Genomic DNA, 23,015 nt, shown 5'->3' with positions numbered 1-23,015 from the left:
TTGTATTTCTTTTATAAGAAATATTAATATAAAGTGTTCTGCCTGTATCCAGACTATTGTGATGTTCATTAAACCCCAGTCCCTTGAACAGTTGTACCTGTGCTGTTACATCATAAGGTAGATTGTTTTATCTAGGAGGGAGGGGTGTTATGTCCTGAGACTGCTGAAGCATTCAGCAGGCTCAGAAATGTTGCAAATGGTCCCGAGCAGACCAAAAGCTGCCCGGGACCAGACTGGCTGTCACCAGCCTTGTGCGCATGTGCAAGGCGCGAAAACAGCCAGCTTCTATTGGTCAACATTGTCTGGGTTCAGAGCCCTATAAAAGGCCTGCATGCCTTTTACTGCTTGCTTGGGTGTTGGAGAAAGAGAATAAAGTGTTTGTTACTTGTCACTATGTGTCTTCATCATTCGCACGCGAACAAAGAACTCAACAGTGGGTGTTCAATTTCTGGAGGTTTTCAAGAAAAGATTGGGCAAACATTTGACCAAAATGGTATGAGAACCCCCTGAGGCAAGAGGATGGACTAGTAAACCAAGGTCGTTTCCAGCCCTATGATCCCCTATTTAAATAAATGGACTAGATTGCTGCATGTATTATGTGTTTGTGTAGTTACTGTGGTTGAAAATATATTGTCCCTTTAAGGAAACTGTTGGGATGGTGAAAAAAAAAATGCCACAACCCTACAAATACTTTGATTCAAACATGATGCTACCAGATTTATACAGATTCAATGTCTTTACAATAATGATTGAGTTCAATCATTATTGTAAAGATAATGAATCTGTGTAAGTCTGGTTGTAGATTTTTATGGTTATTGTTTTAAAATACGAAGTAAAATAGAGCTGTTCTTAACTTTGTGTCAAATTCAAATAACCCAGTAAATGTGCGTTATCTGATACTGGAAGAATGTTGGGACTTATTGAGTCTAGAGGGGAAAATGTCCCTTCAAGCCCCCTGTTGATTGGATTAGGAGCAGGCTGGGTTGAAGCCAGTTAGATAGGAATTAAATGAAATTGCTGGGATCTGTAACTGACAGATTTTTCCCTTGTAACATTTCTTGAACTCAGGACCAGCCATTATGGGGAAAAAAATAGGACTACCAAAAAGAGTTACTAATAATATTTTGGTTCTATGTATTCTGCAAATCCAGAAAATGGCTTAGTGAACTAACTAATTAACCCAGATTAAGCATGTTTCCAGGTCACAATCAGGATAGACAAAGCATGATTGGTAATCTAATTCACTGTAAGGCAACACTCTTGAGCTGTTTAGAATTGCATGTAACAGCCTGGATGTTAATTTCTTGATTTTTCTGAGTGAAAAGTTGAAAAGCAAATTTCATGCAGATTTCTGGAAGAGAAACTGAAGAACTACCCATTAAATTAAGCCCTATTTCTTTTTGCATGTAATTAAAAAGTAGAAATATAAAACTACACCATGCAGATATTTCACCATGAGATTATACTTCACTGGGAATTTGAAAAGGAACATAAATTTCTTTAGAAGAGGAGCAGAAAGAAAAACAGCAGCAGCTTGGACTCAAACATGCTGAAATAAAGACATATTAAGGTCTTCATGCTGGGAACATACTGAATTTGAAATCCTAGGCCAAAAATCGACTTGTTATACATTAGCACAACAAGATTAGCCTCTAAATTCAAATATAAAGATACATTTTAAAATGACAGCTCATGGATAAACCTTATGTTGTAAGAGCAGTCTTATATATGAAGAGGATGACCAAGGAATGGTTTCTTGCCCTATAGACATTATCCACAGAGATACAGAATCAGTTTGTACAGACCTAAAAGATAGCTTGAGTCAACAATGCTCATGCTATTGATTTAATTTGACTTTTGGCATAATCCATATCCAAATAGCCATTTTGGGATTAGATGGCAGTAGGAAAATACAGACATGGACAATGCTATAGCAAAACAGATAGTGCAAGAATGTTGACATACCTGTGATCTCACAATCAACCACAAGTGATTCAGATGTAGAAACTGTCAGATATGTGAAAATGGGGCTTAAAAGTAGTAAAATGATTCTGGTAGCTTTCTAACTATTCTATGGTCCTATCTTTGAGCCATTAGAATCCACTAGGCTTGTCCTTAAGCCACCAGGTTTCTAGCTGTGATCCCCATAGTTCTCTGAGCCTTGGCTGACTCCACATCTCTTGGTTTCAGTCTGCCATGTCTCTTGTCCTGGTCCAGCTTTAGGACATGTGCATTTCCCAGCAGACATAACTCATCAAAGCTATAACAAGACTCTCCCTGTCTTATGTCATTGGTCCTTCCACCATCATTTTCAATTCCATAGTGTCCTAAGGAATGCTACACTGGTGGTTTGAGATATTGTGAAGATTTTAAAATGAGCAATAGTTTCCACAGCCTGCTATCCACAGCCTGGGATCTATGGTAGTTCATGGTATGTGGGAAAGACTTTGGGAGATTGAACAAAGAGATGCTGCCTAAGGAATGGTCAGATAAAAGATAGCATAGCCCATGGCCTGATAGTGGATGAGATAAGAGACTAACACACACATCATAATGTGATACCAAATGTTATGTCATTCAGTTATTATCATGGTTAAGAGGGGATGCCTATAATCAATATGAAAATGATGGTTAATTAAATGTGTGTGAAATCACAGGAGTTGTAAAAAAAGACCTTTAGCAGTTGTCTATTAATTATAACACAACAACCACAACCACTGGAAAGGAGAAGGTAGTAGTTCTCCAAAAATTGCACAAATGTATATGTGTATACACACAGAGAGAGAGAGAGAGAGAGAGAGAGGGAGAGAGAGAGAGAGAGAGAGAGAGAGAGAGAGAGAGAGAGAGAGAGAGAGAGAGAGAGAGAGAGAGAGAGACAGAGAGAGAGAGAGAGAGAGGGAGAGAGGCACACACACACATGCACACACAGTCAAAATCTGTACTCAGGTCTTTTATATCCAAGTCCAGCCAACAAGAGTGCTCAAGGTACATTTGAAGAATGAGGGCTTTTCTTTTCAGTAGTTTTGTGTTGCTTTTCTTCTGGGGGCATGTTTATGAGGCCAAGTAAGGGGGAAAATGATAACAGTTTTATTGTACAGTTTTTGCTGTCATTTGGGCTAGAAGGGAAAATCTGGCAAATCTCTTTTCAATTTCACTCATTAAAAAAAAAGAAATAGTAAATAAATGGCCCTTCCACTACTGAAACTGTTAAACAAAAACATAAACAAGGAAGGTCCAGTCATTCATGGAAGGCAGTCCAGCAGCCCTGTGCAAAATGGCTATCAAAGGCAGAGACCAATTAGAACAAAACCATTTGTATAGGATGGGATGAAGCATAGCAGATGGAGAAGCTGACCACCCTATTTTTCCCCGAAACGCTAATTTTTATCTGGATCCAGAAAACCTGGGTGGAGATCACCGAAGATGATGTCATCCCTTCCAGTTCTCCTGAAACATAGGCAGCCTGTCCTTGTCCTAGAGCAAGCAGGAAATGCAGATCAGCCTGAAGTGCTGGAATTATTAAGCAAGTATCAATTTTCAACAAAGCTAGAAGAGCCCAAAGGATAATAAGTACCCAGCACAAACACAGCATTAAAGCAAACCTTGAAATCAAAACAAAGATTCACTTCCAGCGAAAAGGAAGTTAATTGAGATTATTTAACCTCTTTATGTTTCATTTCGTTTCCTTTGTTGTATTGTTGGCACCTCAACTCGCTACTGTCTTGAAGCTTTCAAGGAGAGTTAAAGCCACCTCAACAATAGGATTCCTGGCACTATTACTTGCTCAGACGCTCTCAAGTGTTTTGTCTGGTCTGTCAAAAGCCATGACCATCTTTTGAGAAGCAGGCAATGTCTCCTAGCTTGTATTGTGAGGTGACAGTTATTTTATTTGTTTTTCAGTATCAGTATTGAAAAGTGGTAAGAAAAAAAGATGGAAAGAAAGAAAGTATAGGATGCACATTGCATATTAATAGGCTGACAAGTTTATTCATGAAGTATTTAAAAAAAATGCAGAAACGTATTTGTGGAAAGCACAAAACAAATTGCGGACTTTATCTTGACCTTGACAGTTTGATAGGGCTTTTTATTATTATCTGGAAAACAGAAATAGTAATTAGTTAACAGAGAGCCAGTGTAATGGTTAAGTGATCATGTTAGAAACTAAAAAGTTGTGTTAAGATCATGATTTCTAGTCTTGCCTTGGGCACAAAGCCAACTGGGTGACCATGGGCCAGTCAATTTCTCCCAGCCCTAGGAAGGAAGCAATGGCAAACCTGTTCCAAAAATGATGCCAAGGAAACTGCAGTTGAGGCAGTTGCAGGAGTCCACACTGACTTGAAGGCACATAATTAAAAATAATAATAATTAGTATTTTATCTTTCATGCAATAAGTGAATTAAGCAGCACTTCCTCCTATTTTCCACCACTACAAATCTGGGAGATAGATTATTATTTCTGGATAAAAGATGTGACTACTTATTTTCTGCATCTCTCTTATGCTAGATGTAAAATGCTGAGATTCTCTTTGGAGATGGTCCCATTGAAGAATTTTTCCTATGTTTGTGTCAGAAATGATCACTAACTGAAATGCTTATATGATATAAATGCACACATTCCTCTTCCGTCCTCACTACCATCATTACCACTACTACAATCTCATTAGCATTTCTATTTTATTTCTTTAATGCATTGGTAATTTTGTTCTACAGTTCAAAGGATCCTTTGGCCCAAAGGTGCTTTTCAAAAGGCAACCTGAGGCTCTTGGTTTGTTTTTTCTTTGAAAATGTTTCCCTTCTCATCCAGGAAGGTTCTTCCATTCTGACTGAATGGTGGATAGTAGAAGGATTTCTATTCCTCACCATTCAGTCAGAACTGAAGAAGCTTTCTGGATGAGAAATAAAATGTTTTCAAAGAAAAAACCAAGCAAGTCCAGTTGCCTTTTGAAAAGCACCTTTGGGACAACTATGACCTGGATGATTGAGAATCTCCATAGACAAAGGATCCTTTCTTTTCTTTCCCGAAACAAAGGTGGGGAGGGTGAAAGGAGGAGCAAAAAGTGCAACCCAAATCATTCAGGTTTGGGGAAGACAAAAACATTATTAGTAACATTTATCTTAATGGGAGCAATAGTAGACCTTCCCCCTTTGCTGCTTCTCTGTCTCTTGCAATCACTGCTAATAAAAGCAGAAAATTCCCTTTTTTCCAAATTAATATTTAGAGAATGAAGAGACTTCATAGCAGAAATGTATTCCAAAGGGGTAATTAATTGGGTTAAATAAAAAAAAATAGTCCAACATTTGAAAACATTTGTTCATTTATTTATTTATGCAGTGCTTTAAAAACAACAGCAAAGGTCTAGTGGCCAACGTTCAGACCTCTGTGCACTATGTCCGGAAGAGCCATAATGGAAACCATGAGTATGTATCTAATTGCAAATAAGACTCTGCTGATCTTAATGAAAGCTGGCACAGAGATAAACATGATTGTGGCCTCAGTGCTGCTGTCACTAAAATGGCAGCTGAGTTCCTCTTCTTCTCCAGTGCAGCATGCAGTTACATAAATGCATAGCCTGCTGTTGTTGTGCTGTGCGCTTCTCTGCCATTTCTCAACCAACAGTGAGCAGTACTGAAGGAACAGAAAAAACTCTCTCTTATTGATGTCCTATAATTTGCTTCAGTAACTACAACAAGGTGCCAAAAATAGTTAAAATAGTTCCCATGTTTTTAGGGTAAGCTTTTTTCCCCTTAGAGTCCAGTTAAGCTTTTCAAGTAAAAGTAACAAAAAAATATGAAGTATGCTGACTATGGATTCAAATCCACATCCAAACATTTTTGAAGAGTTCAAACTTTTTCCAAAAGCAAACAGGGAACAGTGTCCAAAGGAGGACCACATACTATTCCTTTTTCTCTCCAGTCTTTAAGGCCTTAGATGTTCTTCTTTCCCCAGCAAGCATGATCAGAGAAACCTCATACCAAGTATGAATGAGGAAATCAACTCAATCCTTCCATTACTCATTATGTCTTGAAGGTAGTTGTGGTTATTAACATACTGCCCAGTCAGAAAACTGAAGATTCTTTACTTTTGTTCATAATTTATCTAGTTCTACAATTTGTTTACAGGTAGCCCTTGGGTTACAACCATTGGGTCATGAAAAATGCCTTAAAATGTGTCTCTGACATGAACAGAGAACTATTCATTTAACTTCTGTTCAAGGTTACAATGGCACTGGAAAAAAAAGTGAGTTACAACCAGTCCTTGCACCTAAAACTGTCATAGCATACAAACAATCATGTGATCAAAATTTGGATGTTTGGGAACCAGAAATTCTGGTCCTAATTGTAGTTGTAAATTGAGAACTATGTGTATCCTTTACTTAATATGTAGATACTGATTTATACTGTAGCATAAAATACCAAAGTAGTACAGAGTACATTAAAACAATCATAATTACAAAGATAAAACAATAACTCAAAATCCACAAATTTGAAAATAATGTGGTTGACAGCTTTTCTAGGGCAGCTAATAATCAGATAGACTGAGAAACCAAAGAAATGCTTAGGTAAACTCCCCCCACCCCAAAAGTTCAGAAACTGCATAAGAGCATAAATATTCCATGCAAGGAGTCCAGCTGATCCTTATGAGAAGACAGTTCTCCTGAACTGGCTCCACAATGATAATTGTTCTCATCTTCTATACTATTACTCTGCATCAACAGACTTTGATGCAATTAACATCTCAAAATGCAAGGACCAGGTTGGCCAATAAAGAAACAGACAATTTCATAGATACAGCAAGTTATCCATAGCAAGAATATAAATTAGACTTCCTCAATATGGAGGTGGAAGTTGAAGTCTCAGAACATCTAGAAGTATCACTGTTGGACATACGATGGAAATCAGAAAACTGCACTACCTTTCATTAGAATTATTATAAGTAGAGTAGATGATTGTACAGCACACCACATTCAATTGTTGGAAGATCAATATTGCCCCAGATCACCTCCCTTTCAAGACTATGTCAGACTGTAAATTGGTGGAGTTGTCAAGCTTCAGAAGCAATGTTACAACCTTTTCCACCCTATGAGGCAATAATTGCTTTAAAAAAAAAAAAAAAGTCTTCAGCAATTTATTTTAAGGGGGGGAATGGCATGCCTCTACAATCTACATGGTGAGAACTTTGTGATAAAGAATCAAAGTTGTTCTAAATGAACCCTGATTTTTTTTATACCCTGTATAACATTCAGTAGAAAATATATGCCCAATTTCAGAAAATCCAGAGTGAAGAAGGATTGCAGCTTCACAACTGTTGCTGAAAACACAAGCAACCTGAATGTATATAAAATTCACTTGGACATGGCCTGGGATTCTTAAAATCAAGCTTTTGGAACACCTATTAAAGGCTACTCTAATAATGCAGTAAGTAGCCAGTAGATGTCAGTACGTGATAATGAAAAACATAATACATGAAACTTAGCAAAAATAAGTTTCATATTCAGTTGTGCACAGCTGCTACCCATAATATTTTGTCATGTTTGCTCAGAGGGCCCTCAAAATGCTCCTTTCCTATATGGAATCAATGTTAAAATTTCATCCACAGGAAAAGGACATGCTGACAAAAGCACAAGATTAGCTGGTAAACTCACTGAGTTTTCAGAAAAAAATTGCCAGAAGCATGAATGACTTCATCCTGTCCTTCCTGGTTTCTCACACACAAAAAAATTGGTTCTAATTAAAAACCGTTTTTAAGAAAGACATTGCAGTTGAAGTACCTGAATATATATCCCGGAATGCCCCTTTCTGAAGCACGACTTCAAAAGTGGTTCAGCAGGTATAATGTCTGTGACAGAATATGTAATGCAGATACGGGATTTCAGGTCTTTCTAAACTGCAGCTCCTGTTAATAATCCTGGCTTGAGTTGTTGCTGTTGTTCACGTTTTCTGCTTGTTTTAAGAATTAAATATCCTGTCTGTATAGTCTGACTTAATGAAAGTTTAACAAATAAAGTACCATTCCATCTCCCACTGTCTTACCCAGTTTCTTTTCTCCTTTTCCTAATTCCTACTAAAATTCCTGATTCTTTAATGGCTCCTTCCTTAAGTTAGACACACTTATTATATTAATTTAATTGTTGGATTCCTTCCTGATGCACATCATCACTGGAGATAGGAAATGTTATTCTAGATCAGGACCCATTGAAAATGCAATGTAAGATTATCTGTCCTTCCTACCTGCTAATAACAAAAATTGAGTGCAGGCCCTCAAGACAGGAAATTAATATCAACACTCAGGGAAATGTAATAGTTTCAAAAATATCGAACAACTTTAGGGGTTAAAAACAGCTAAGCAATTAGAAATACCATTTGACTTAACAAAGACTGAACACACTGTAGATTTAACAGTTAACAAGATTATAACCAATGCTGGAATGTGCGATTTTTTTGCTGGTTCAAATCCTAACATTCTATAATTGTTTGTATATGTGTTAGGCGACAACAATTGTCATTCCTGAACAGTAAGGCAATGCGCTAGAATGATGAGGGTAATAACACACCTGAAGAGAATCAGATTTGAGAAGAGATACATAGGAGAAAAAATAGTCATTTCTATAATCTCAGTAACATATGAGGAACCTATCCATTAAAAAAACTAGTTTGTTTTCACTTTGAGCATCCTGATAAACTAATGAATAAAATGAGATTGCAATAAAAGACACTGTATTAAACTAGAGTAGTCAGTTTAAAAATATCAGCAAATCTAACCTTTACTGGACTTCTCAGATCTTTTACAATATATTGCCAAATGAATCATAGAATAAATTAACCCTGATTTCCCAGTCAAAACACAAGTGACTAGGCTCAAATTATATTTTGGACATATTATGTGAAGAACAGCTTCCTTGAAAAGACAATTATTCTGAGAAAACTAAAAGAAAAAACAAAAGAATGACCAGCAGCAAGTGGGATAGATTTAATTAGAGCAGTATTGGAGGCACCTGAAGGACCAAATTAAGGTCAGATTATTCTGGAGGAAAATTATCTACAGTGTGTGGTTCCTAAGAGTCAACACCGACTATGGCACAAAATCAATCAATCTTAATTGCATAATTCCCCTGTTCTGACTTGTATGTTCCCCAAAATTCTATTTTGGAAACTGAACTCACGATAAACATGTGGAAAAGAGTCTTGACTTATACTAGCAGTCCTGAATGAAATATTGACAGCAAAGCTTTGAGCCATCTGCGTCTGCTGTTATATTGTCCTCAGCGAGCTTTCAGCTAAGCAGAGCACATTTTGTGGCAAGGAGCCCATAGCTGAACTTTCAAAGCAACCTCTGTACAGAAGCATCCTGGAGGAAAGCAGGTCAATGAACACAAAAGAACAAGCATCTGTGTCATTTCAGTCCACTGGAAAGATGTTGACATTATTTCACTTGGACCCAGAGGAAATACTGTAATTGTGACCGATTTCCAATACAGAAGATGAACTAAGTGTTGCATTATGGATTTAAACTACCGTGAATGAGAAAGTGCAGGGAGGGAGAGGAGAGACTGATTATAAGAGGAGAAGAAAGACTGGGAGACAGCAAATATATTTCTGGGAGGGGGGAAGAATAATTCATGGGGGGGGGGCAATGCAGCCAATCACTAAAATCATACGTGCCGCCCAGTGACCTCTTTTGAATGTTGAATTTATAGAGATAAATAATGTTTTCCAAATAATAGTTTCTCTTTAGTTTGGAAACATTGAAAAGAATTACACTGGAAAAGTGCTGAATAATATGAGGGAAATAAAGGAGAATAAAACCACAAAGGAAGCAGTCAAAAGGTTTCCTCAACTGGGTGTCCTCCAGAGATGCTGGAACTGCAGCTCCTAGAATCCCATCCATCGTCTTTCCAGAGCAGTTGAAGGGCATCAGACTGAGATGCCTAATAGCAAGTAAACAACGAGTAAACATTCAAAATTTCACTTACCTTTCTTGGCCTACCCCCACAATGTAAACTTTTCCAACAGCCTACAGGCATTTAATATACCAGCAGATTAGGTTTTAAAATGTTTATTTATAATCCTTTGGGTTTGATTTAAATGTACATTCCCTGAAGCTTTAGGTTTTTTTAATTGAAATGCTAATTTCTATTTTCATATTCTGAATCATTTATTTTTATAAGCCTTTCATGGAAAGATAGGAAGTATATGTTTAAAGTTCAATGGGGTTTAGTTACTTGAATGCTGTCCCACTACATAAACATCTAACTCAGTGATGGCGAACCTTTTAGAGACCGAGTGCCCAAAAACCGTCCCCGCCCCCGCTCCACCCCCTGCCCTGCCCCTGCCCCACCCCACCCCCATCCCCTGCCCTGCCTGCCCGCAGGGCCACTCACTGCCTCCAGGGCTCGCTGCAGATCACCCAGGCAACCCAGCAGCGCTATGGTGGTCACGTCCTCTGCTCGCGTCCTGCAGCATCATATGTGCATGATGGGGTGTGAGGGCAGAGTCTTGTCTATGCTGCCTGGCTGCCATGTCCTTGGCTGTGCTGCTCTGCATGGGCCATGCTCGGGGCGACTCTCCAGGGGAGCTGCTGGAGAGGAGGGGGTCGCGGGGGGAGGTGAGGCTGGGGCAACAGCACGTGTGCCCACAGAGAGGGCTCTGAGTGCCACCTCTGGCACCCATGCCATAGGTTCGCCACCACTGATCTAACTGCTTCTTTGTACCATGGTTTTTAGTCCACTTCACAACTATCTGGAAGAAGCTAGGTTAGGAAAAGCTGTGCTAGAAATCTGTGTTTGTCTACCTTGCTGCTTCACTGCATTAGTTTTGTGCATAATGTTTATAGTTTGAAAAGTTCTGAGTTCAAAAATCCAATTTTTTTATATTCTGAAGTCAGAACAAAATATCCTGTCTCAAGCTCAGAATTATACATTCTGTACTTGTCTCAACTTTAGAAAAAAAAATACATTCTTTCCATACTGTTTTGAGTGTTCCAATATTCAATGGAATATTGGTTTGTTATTGTTTTTTAGGTTAGGTCCAAGCCAAGGAAATACATTATTCAGTATAACAAAAAATACAGTTATCATTCCTATTATCATTCGCCGATACTAATTAAGGGAAATGGGATGAAAAAGTGTTAGTTTAAAACATATTAAGAGATGTGACCCATTTTAAACAAAGCAAAAAAATTACTTCCTACCTGGTAGAACGAGATAGTTCTCAAAGTATGACCACAACTGAGCCCAAAATTTATGCTGTTAAGTGAGTTTTGCCCCATTTTATAACTTTTCTCACCACATTGCCGTTCTTAAATTAGTGACAAGATTGTTAAGTGAATGTGGTTTCCCCATTGACTTTGCTTGCCAGAAAGTCGGAAAAGGGGATCACATGATTCCAGGACACCACAACCGTCATAAATGTGAGTCAGTTGACGAGTTTCCTAATGTAAATCACGTGACCATGGGAATGCTGCAATGGTCATAAGTGTGAAAAATAAGTTACTTTTTCAGTGCCATTGTAACTTTGAATGGTTACTAAGTGAATTGTTGTAAGTTGGGGACTACCTGCACTGTATTTAAATGTTTTGCCATGCAGGCATTGGAATGGAAGGGTTGCATTACAGCATAATGTGGTTGTTTTGTGAGCTCTTTTATTGAGCTTGGTTTGTATGTGTATCAGGCAGAATGCCAAATGTAAAAAAATGCATTGAGCAATGTCTTGCATTGCAGATATCTATACTCCAAAATATTACTATTGAATTTTCAAAATGCAAATGCAAAAATTAAGTTGTGTTGTTTTCTGAACTAAGCCATCAGAGAAGTGTCTTTGTTGATACAATGTCCAGTCCGGTTTAAATGAATCAATTGCAGTGACTTGCTTCTTTGCTGGACCTCTGTAGCTGTCAGGGCAAGTTAGGTTACTTTTGTTTGCTATGAGAATGTTTTAAAAAAATAATTAAAATTCTTCGCTCCCTTCTTCTGATGGCTAGGTTTAGATAAAATTCTGGATGGGCTATGATCTTACCTACTTTTGCAGCACTGACATGAATCCAAAGGAACTAAGGACTTTGTATTAATTTCCCCTGTGCCATTTAAGAAAAGTTCAGATAGTTTTATGGATGTTTTATTCTGAGCTCACAGCAAAACATGACAATGACATGTACACAGTGGCATCATTACACCAAGGCCTTGACTGATGTACTTACAACAGACATTGTCACACAAGTACATCAGCAAGGCCTTTGAATGATTACATTATCACACACATCATAATTTGGCTTCTTCTCATCTTCTCTGTAGACTCCTGCATTCTAGGCTACCCTGTTGGTTGTTAATACTGTATGTTTGTGAACTGGTTATGACAATACCTTACACAGTCCAGCTGAATTTGATTTTGCTAACCCTAGGATAAATCTGAAGAAAATATTTTCTTCTAATAGTTATTTTCCAGATGACCCAACTGTCTATTTTCCCACCACAAGTTTAATAAACATCTCCAGCAGCTCTTACCAGCACATCCCTATGTCACATGCCTTCTTCTTCTCAAAGCAGGAAATGACCTCTGTTCCTCAGCAGGAATCTGTTCACACCATTCTGCTTCCCTTTCCACAGGGAGACCCAACAGAGTTATAAGAATTCCATTTAAGTGAAGAAAGCAGCTCCTTTTTAATTCCTGTTTCCCCCCCCCCCTTCATCACAGATAGATGCGAGTTTTTCTTGTTCTAGTTAGAGGCTATATCTTTAGTAATTTTAAGATTTTTTTTCTTAAGGTAGTCAAAATATCTTTGAAAGCATCTTGCTCCTCAGATAGTTATCACCTACTGTGAAAAGAGACAATTTGCACTGTCAGGTCTATTAGAAAGCATACTAGAAATCTTTTAATATACTCAATCCAAATAGATCTGGAAATGTGGGAAAGGAAAAAAGAGACTGTCTAGATCTTCCCTTCTACTGTTTAGGATATAAGAATGTAAAAATCTAAGGTATGCAGCTAACTTTGCAGAGATTCGTTTCCCTTATGGAATGGCTCCTGGGGAGGGAGGTATCAAAAGACTGTCAGGACTATCAAATCCCTAGAATTCAGGAGATTTGACCTATAATCTTTGCAATAAAAGGCGCTCCTGCTTTCTGTTACTCATCATTGCCACCAGCTAGATGACCAAGCAGTTCTGCAGCATATTGAAAAGGAATAGGAAAGATATTTAGTGTACTAGACTCCAAAATGCCACGTGCAGCCTTTGTATCAGCTCTGGGTCAGGGGAAGTCCTAGGCAAAATAGGCTAAAGTAGCATCCCCTTCATTTACGTTTGTTTATTCCTTGTATTGGGCCAGTTATTGCAAGATAACTGCAATCTGATGCAGTTTCTCATTATTATCATTGTTCATTTATCTGGACAGGCTCAGTTGGACAAGCAGAGGTATGGAAATAGACCACACCCAGTGAGTACTGGGTCCCTGATGGACCTTGCTTAACGGTGTCAATTTTTGATATCATACTGTAACAGGCAGAATGACTTTTCTTCCTATTGATGAAAGCTAGGATCCATAAATATGATGTATGGTTTGAGTGTGAATAATGCAGGGGTTCCAAAGTAATGCTTACTTTTGCAATGGTTCTGGTTTTTACTTCTATAATATCTAGAGTTCAAAAGATATCCATCATGATTTATTATTTGTTTAAAAAATCAAGGCACTTGCATCTCTCCTTTGTGATGCAAAAATGTTACTCAGGGTATCCTCCTTTCTCCAGGATTAATTCCAGTCATATCCTATCTTACTTTGCTGTGTGGGCTGCTGCAGAGGTCAATATTCTCTTCTCTCCTATTTAACAACTACGTGAATTCTCTGGGGTGCACACATTCACTGTCATAGGGTGAGATATTATCAATATGCTGGTGATACCCAACCGTACATCTCAGCTCCTGCAAATTCAGCAATGCTGTGGACATCCTATCCCAGTATCTGGAGGCTGTGGGGATCTGGATGGGAAACAATAGGCTTCAGCTGAACCCTGGCAAAACCGAGTCAGTTTGGGATTGGGGGAGGTTCTCTGGCTCTAGGACTGCTGCTAGAGGGGTTTGCACTGCCCCAGATAAACCCCGTGTGCAATCTGGGAATCCTCGTGGACTCACAACTCCTTCTTTCAAAGCAGGTGACAATTGTGGTTAGAAGGATCTTTGCCCAACTTCATAATGTTTGCCCATCGCGCCTGCTCCTAGATCAAGGGGCCCTCCTCATGGTCACTCATGTGCTGGTCACCTCCTGTTTGGACTACGTAAATAAAATGTTTCACATGAGCCTGCCTTTAAAGTGTAACTCAAAATTTCAGCTGGTTCAAAATGCAGTAATGCGAGCAGTTAATGTGTGTTACTGATACAGCTCTGCTGCAAGAGCTGCACTGTTACGAGTTATTTCAGAGTCTAATTGAAGGACCCTACATGGCATGGGGTGGGGTTAGTTGAAGGACCACCTCTCCCCAGTTTCATTTGCCTCACTGGATCTAAAAAAATGGGGCTATTATGGGTTTCATCATCTAGGAAATTACATCTGTTGGGTCCCAAGTGGCAGACCATCTCTGCTGTGGCACCGATATCTGGGGAATTACGGCTTCATAATTTCTGAAGATCCCTCAAGACCTGGTAATTCCAGAAGGCTTAAGAATTCGAGGTAATGGGTGAACTAGTGCAGTGACTCTCTTAATATTAATATTCCTTCATCTGTTATTCTTATTTTAGGTATGTGTATAAAAGTTTTTAAATGTTTTTAATAATTGTTAACTATAATGGTTTTAGATATTTATTGTTTTAATTTTGGTGCCACTTGTTTGTGAGTTGGGCAGCTATATAAATTAGATAAATAAATAGTTAAAACAAAACAATAAACAGCTGCTAAAAGAAGATGATTTGCAATGAGGTAAATGGGTCAGCTGCACTTTGTAGGATGAACCATTCCATAATCAAGGTATTGCCGCTCTCTCCCTGATCCCAATTAAATGTGCTTCCACCCAGATTTCATGCAAAGTTTAGATTAAAATAAGGTAACTATTAGAAGACAAGAGACATCTCTCTAATGCACAGGAACAAATTTTGGAAAAGCAAAGTAAATATATGATGGGGTAGAAAATGACATATGCCAAAGCTGGACATGGATATGCTAGCCAGCTAGAGTTCATGGGTTCTAAACAAGAGATCAATAGTATGACTTCAACTGACAAAATGATTTCTCTTGCATAACAGGGATCTCTCTTGCATAACATCCTCTTCCTGTCCTTAAAGGAGTTTCTTTATTTTTCTTCTGAAGTTTGAGTTTCCATGTGAAAAGTGTGTTTGCTTAATTCATTTGGCTGGATAAAGAATGAAGAATCATTATCTCATGATCAAGAGGAAGAGAAACACTCTTGCCGTACTGATATTATCTGAAAGTGTTATTGTTTCTGCCTCAAAGAATGGGATTCTGGTGGGACAGCTATAAATCTTCAACGCTTACCATTGCCTTATACTCAGATAAAGCTCCTTATTGCTGACGGTGTCATGCATTTTTCATTTGCCTGGACAGCCAACATACTTCAAATGAAATAGGCAGAACTCCAGTTGATCTTCTCCCTTCCTTTAACAGAATTTAAGCTTTGAGCTGTGAGATTACTCATACCATAGGAAATACTGTTGATTGAAAGCCATAGTCATTATTTGGTTCAAGAATCATTTCCCTTTTCAGCAAATGGAAAGGTGTTGAGTGCACTCTAGCTGGAAGGCTAGCTCACACAAAGAAGTCTCTTATGCTGTTGAAATAAACAGAAAAAAATAGCACGGTAAAATTATTTATTTGCTTCACCCAATATTGGATTTTTGTGTTCTTTTGAAGACCTCCTAAACTGCTTTAAAAAGACTATTATCCTCAACAGCATCATGCCACCTCACAGTGAAAGTTGTAAATTAATTTTCACCTAATGTGCTGGATTCATTCTTCATCTCACCTCCTTCAAGCAGAGTCTTCTTTATTGCTGTTTTTTATTTGTTTGTTTGTTTGTTTGTTTGGATGTATTTTTTTTATTTGCAATGGGAGTTTCTCCTCCAAGGCTCCTCAGTGCATTTTGTTTCAACAAGGGGACAAATTTCATTGGTTCCCTGACTATGAAAGATTCTTCCCACAGAGATTTGACAGCTGTCTACATTACCATTTTTTCAGCATCTGTTCAACATCTTTTTATTTAATCAGGCACTTCGCGATTATACATGACTGCGATGGTTTGATACTTCTGTTGTTTCAGAATGTGAAGCTTTGGTTCCATTGTTGCTTTTTAAAAATTGTGATAAATAATGCTATATGCTAACATTGTATACATTTTAGTCCTATTAAATCCCTAAAAACAGCTCCAACCTCTCAGTCATCTTGGTTGCAAAGAATCTTAAGTGGTTTCCAGATTGTCTGCCCCCACCCCAGAAAAGCCACTTTTAAATTATTATTTATATTTCATTGCCACCACTGGAAACATTCTTTGAAATGCAGATCCTAGCTTTGGAAAGTTAATTTTCCAAAGGCTTCCCCATGGTGAGTGACAGGGTGGAGTAGAGAACAGGATGATATTAATTGCATCCTGTATCCTTTTAAGTCAATATCTTTTCCCCTGCCAAACATTTTACCACATCACATGGCACTATCCAGTTTCCCTTAATTTATAACTGTGTTCTATATAATTGCATCTTGGTATTTAGGAAATCTTTTTAAACCATCTTAAATGTTTGAGAAGCTTTTTTTATTTCAGAAAAGTTGGGATCTCAAACTGTCAGAAGGTTGATGGTTGCACAGAAAGATGTATCTATTGCCAAGAGTCATTGACTAGACAGGCAGTAATCAAGTTCTGCAGCAGATAAGCAAGGACTACTTTGCACAGTGATAGCTACCATGATTTATAAAGCCTGATGATTTATCTGTAGACTGAAACAAACTCACAGATTAGTTGTTCAAACTGAGAAATCAGTCTTGGAACAGTTCCTCTATAGATTCAGTTTTCTATAGATTCAGTTAGGGGTCTGTTGATTCCTAAGCTAAATAAGTCTGGTCATAGCACCGTTGATGGACAATATCAAAATGTTCCTGTTTCCATACCATTCCATACCCCAGATACTGTATCTCTCTCCGTGTGCAATCAAATTCTTTTTCCTATGTTATCTCCTAACAACCACCACTCACAAAAACAACATAAGCCATTTTTTCTCACTATTTAACCCATAAGCCCATAGCTGCTTTTTTCCCCTTTTTTTCTTTTTATGATCCATCACATGCTTAAAGATCAGACTCCAGACAAGCAACTAGGCAAGAATTCCACCCTTAGAAACTTCTTAGAGCTTCAAGCTATAAAGCCCAGCTTGGCAGCAGACAATCTGAGAAGCCTGCTCCAATTGAGACCTACTCATTGCTGCTAATACCTTTTTCAGCTTCTGGCTGAATTCAGATGCTACTTATTGAAATTCTTCTCCTCCCATCTTAGTGGAATCCAGTTCAGCTGCTGTCAAGTCTGCCAACAGTCTCAACAATGCTACTGTGATAAAATAGGTCCAATTCTCCCCCAATCTTACATTCCTGGGGAAGGACAGAACTCATTAAATAATTATCAGCTGTGACAAGAAAGTAGCCAGCCAAACACTTGCTGCTAATCTAGCCATGACAGCAGGACTATACCTTTCAAAATGGTAATTAGCTAGATGAACGACAACATAAGTAGCAGACAATGACATGGAAAGGACTGTCCCTAAAGAACAGATTCATTATACATAGGGTTTAGAGTTTGCATGACTTATGAATGCCATTTTGTATTAAACAATGGCGCTCCATCTTTTTCTTTTGTTGTTCTCCCTGCTGTAAGCAAAGGAAAAGAGGAAGGGTATGTATTACGTACTTAAAGGTGAGGCTGAACATCAGAAGAAGTAATTCTGCTTTGGCACAGGTATGACGAGAGAAGGAGCCATTATCTATCATTAGAATCTATGCCCCATCATTCAAAACACTTGATTATTAACCTCCCCCCTCCCCATGAATGATTACAGCAACTAAAGGGCTAAATCAAATATTACATGAATATCTATGTGAACGATACATACCAACAAATATCTATGTTAACTGGCAAAGAAACTGCTGAAATCCCAGCTGAAATATCACCTTAATGACTCACATGGTGTTTTGCTTTCATCTTGCAGGAAATTAATATCAATATAACAGGATTCATTCTGCCCAACAGAGATGTTTTCAAGGAGATGGTTTAAAAAAAAGGTCAGGAAGGCAGCTGTTACAGAGCACTCAACCAATGGGAATGAGATGGGTCTCTGCAAGGGCAAAAGCTTTTTCTTCACTGGAATCCCCTTTGTGAAGTCAATTTGCTGCAGTGGTTAAAACATCAGGACAGAAAGTGGGTGATAGTGAGTTCTAGTCCTGCCTTAGGCATGAAGCCAGCTGGGTGAGCTTGAGCCAAGTATTCTCTCCCAGTTTTAGGAAGAAGGCAATGGCAAAACACTTCCAAAAATGTTGCCAAAAAAACCCTGCAGGGACTAATCTGGGCAGCCACCAGGAACCACAATTTTGAAGGTACATAAATAAATCTTCAGAGAGATTCCATTGGAATTCACGTCAGTATCATTTCAACATCAAGTGAAGACTATTTTCCCAGGATTTTTAATTGGTTTTTCACTATATTTTAACTTATATTGTTTTAGATTTTGAATGAACACCATAGGTCTGACATATGACACCCTAGTGTAATGTCAGTTTTCAGAATTCTCCTGCCAGCATATTGGAGTTGAAATCCACACATCTTAAAATTGCCAAGTTTGAAAAATGCTGCCCTAATGTGCATGATTTTATTTGATTTCATTGTAAATGTTTTCACTCAGATTATATTTTGTACATGTGTATTTTTTTTTGTAAAGTGTTCATGGTGCTTCGTCTACTGAATGGTATAAATAAATAGATATAAAATAAATCAACGCACCTGAAAAGGGGCAAGTGCTTCAGCCATGCAACTGAGGCCACCAGCCTGATTTTGCCTCCTTCCCCTGAGCAAAGTCTTACTCTGCAGACATGTTATCATGACTTCAAATGGGAATCTGACAAATTGTAAACCTGACATGTAATGTTACTCTATATATCATAACAGGATTTCTCCCAGGATGGTCTCCAGAAAACATACTTATTAAAGTAATTAATTAATTAATTAAAGAAAGTAAACATAAAAAAGAAGGAAATGTAAAATCAGAAGAAAATTCAATTTTCCTCAGGAAATTGTTGACCTGGAGGATGAGCTCCCTTCCCCTCCCTTTTTTGTACTATGTTGTTAGAAATTCCGATACATTGTACTATTTCAATATAGTGGTAGTTATATAATATTAATCAAAGATTATTCAGATCCTATTATTTAGATAATTTAGAGCAGCAGCCCCCAACCTTTTGGGCACCAGGGATCGGTTCCGTGGAGAGAGGTTTTTCCAAGGACAGGAGGGGTTTTGTGTGCTGCCTGCAGCTCACAGATAGGATTTCACTTGTTTGCATAGGCCGATTTCTGGCATAGTGTGGACCGGTGCCAGTCCATGAATCGAGCGTTGGGGACCCCTGATTTAGAGAGTCAAAAATAGCAAAAGTATTCTATCAATAGAGGATTTAATGTATTCCTTTTTACTTATTCTTGATCAACACATGCTCACATGTTGAAACCCTATGCTCTCTTTTCCATCTCTTGGTAAGCTTTTAGTTCCAAAATTGGAACTAAATTCCACCTTACATTGTCCAATTTTTGTATTTTATAAAGTATTGTATTCCTGAGCAGTTATTTAGCAACACCAACACCTACTGACAACATGATCTGGGGTGAGAATGGGAAAGATGTATTTTGCTTTGAATCTCTATCATGAAAGTCTAAATAATCTGTTGATTAAAAAAAGAACAACAACCTTTCATCTGTGAAAAAGAAGCCAACTCAGAAAATAACTTCATTATTTATTTGTAAACATACAGTATATATGTCACCTATTCCCACAATTTTAAGCACTTACAATATACCCAATAAAACATCTATAAATACTCAAAAAACTATCCAGACTTGTCTTTCTTATCAAAAATTGTTAAGTCAGATTGTTGTGTGGCAGAGTGTATCTGTTTGGATTCTAACATCTCAGAGCACTTTAACTTGTTCGTTTTCTATTACTTTGTGGTCCCATTATTTCTTGCTTGCAGGCAAATGGAATTTCTTGCAGAAATGATTATGTTTTGTCGCATAGTCAGCCAAATTGGATTTGGCATTTTTATTCACCTATCAAGTCCTTCCCAAGGACCTGGGAAAGGCAGATGTTTGTGTTTGATGGTGCTAAAGATATGGTCACAGGATGTAAGCTGTTCCTAGTAGGCTGCCTTTTGCAACTGATATTAATTTTGTCAATGGCAATGATGTTCATGTGGAGTGTTTTGGTGCCTATTACTATTGATGCTACTTTTGCTTTCTTTTGCCCCATAGTTCTATTTCTATTTGCAATTCTTTCTACTTTTGTGATTTTCTCAGTGCTTTTTCTTCTATTCTGCTGTCTCCAGGTACTGCCATATTTACAGTACAGACTTTTTTTGTCTTACTTATTAACAATTGTTAAGTCTGGGGTGTTATGTGGCAGGTGCTTATCTGTTTGAATTTTTGTTCTTATGACTACAATATCATCAGAGTCACTTTATGGGGGGGAAGGATAGTTTTAAAATTTGATAGACAGATAGACAATTAGAAAATTGCTTCATAATGCCCAGAGTTTGAATTATGAAATATGGACATTTAAATGCTCCAAGAAAGGCCTCTTCCCCACCTCCACTTCAACCTGTTCATGAAATAAAGATTAAATGGTGCATTTAAATATTTGTCTAACTGGAAGCAGATGTAGAATTCATATGAAGTGTTTTAGCACATCCAAAAACAGATGAATTAGCTAGTAAGAATGCCAAAAGTTTTTCACATGTTCTGGTTATTTATTACATGATCATTGCAAATTAATATTTGGTAAAGGGATACAGATCTCCACATGCATGCATAAAGAACATGTATTATAGAACAGCCAGCATTCCTGTTGGCACATGGGTCATGCCATCCTTGCAAATTGTGGGTTTGTGGCTGCACTGCTCTGTTTCCAAAATTGCTTCTTAGTTGCCAGACTGCTGAAGTACCTCCGGCTTCAGCCACATCCTTTATTTACTAGCCCATTCAAATTCTTACTACCACCACCCATGGCAGATGATTCCATTATTTCTGCCTTATATTGGTCTAGCCTTCCTCCTGCCTCACTTTTCATTAACCTAAGCAGCAAAAGCCAGGAGTAAACTGAAGCAGCTGGTTGCAGATGCCCACTGTCGGACTGTGCAACAGCTGTTTTGCAGAAGGGCCACACTGAAAACTGCCTACTGCAGATTTCCTATTATTCTAAGTGTCAGCACAACAGAGAAGAAGAGACTGGAACAAATCATTCATTTTTACCTATGCAATCATTGGACTCGGTAGGTAAGAGGAAAGGGATGGGGAAGGAAAAATAATTTAAATTGTATCTAATGTCTCTTCTTGGATGTTATGCCTGTACCAAATCAGGCTTTGCAGGTACATTTTTGGCACTGGATCACATTATTATCTATTTGTGCACCAGCATTCATTGGCTCTCTTTTACTGTTCTGTCTGAAAATGGTTTCTGGATTTTCAGTAGAAATTAATATCCACTGGTTAGTTATTTTTGGCAACACATTGTTTGACAGCGTTTAATAGAAATGGCAAACAAGGGAACCAGATTCCAGTCTGTGAATATTTATACTCAAATAACTTCATTTAGATGAGGGTAATTTGAGAGTAAAAGCAACCAGGCTCAGAGCATCATTGTCATTTTTTTTTACATGCTTTTTTGTAAAACTCTTTTTTCATCCCTGAAGAATTTCATTCATGATACTGACACCTCATTATGTTTCAAATTATCTAATAAACAAGTAAACAAAACTTAAAAGTCATGAATAGCCAATCAAGACTAATCTTAAAACAATAAATAAATTCAGTGGATTGCATCCAGATTTACCTGTGTTTCCCAAAAACTCATTCAGGCTTATATTCCTGACTAACCTGTCCTATTTTTTACAGTAGTCTAAGCAAGATTACATTTGGATTTAACACGGTATATTTTAGAAAGACCACATTAATGTAAAGGCCTTTTTCTATGCAGACTTTTCCAATCAGTGATTAAATTGCCACAGGTTCTCTTCAAAGTTAATTTTCCTATAATCTGTATGGGGAGAATATTCAATACAGAAAGTTAAAATAAAAGGATGTTTGCTTCAGTACTTCCTTTTATCACTTACATTTCAGGCCACGTCTGATCATTTGTATAGTGTGGAGATTCCATTAAAATAATGAAGTCAGTGGCCTTTTTCTCTGGACTCATTCAGTGACTAAGGAACTGTTTAGTCTTCTTTGAATCCTCAAGGGCTCAAACAAGCTATCATCACCTACAAATGAACAAGATAGCTCACTATTTTTAAATCTAAAATACTTCCATAGGAGGTATAATTGAGAATTAGACAATGGGCTTATAATATTATGAAGAGTCAAGGATAAAAATTCTAACACAGTTGTGGATTATCAACTAGCAGATCATCCAAGACATTGAATTAAATAGCAGGGATGTTAAGAGGGATAAGATTCTTTCCTATTTTTTGCTCATATTGTTGTACAAATTTTATACTCTAAACATCACAGCTAGACAGATATCCTAATCTAATCCAATCTCAGTTTGCCATTCAACAGTGATTACTGTTATCCCAACTCCACCTAAACCAGGGGAGAATTGTTTGGAACTAGAGGCCAAGTTAACGTTCCCTGGGGCACCAAAAGACATAAAAATGGGGCAAAATAATACATACAGTAAGGTTGAAAATTTTCCATTTTTCCTTGGATAAGAATTTCCTTCCTTCCTTCCTTCCTTCCTTCCTTCCTTCCTTCCTTCCTTCCTTCCTTCCTTCCTTCCTTTTTCTCTGA

This window comes from Crotalus tigris, unplaced genomic scaffold (assembly GCF_016545835.1).
Source record: "Crotalus tigris isolate CLP2741 ecotype Arizona unplaced genomic scaffold, ASM1654583v1 scf7180000018974.730210, whole genome shotgun sequence".
In the NCBI taxonomy this organism is placed as follows: Eukaryota; Metazoa; Chordata; class Lepidosauria; order Squamata; family Viperidae; genus Crotalus; species Crotalus tigris.
Note: the sequence above shows the minus strand (reverse complement) of the source record.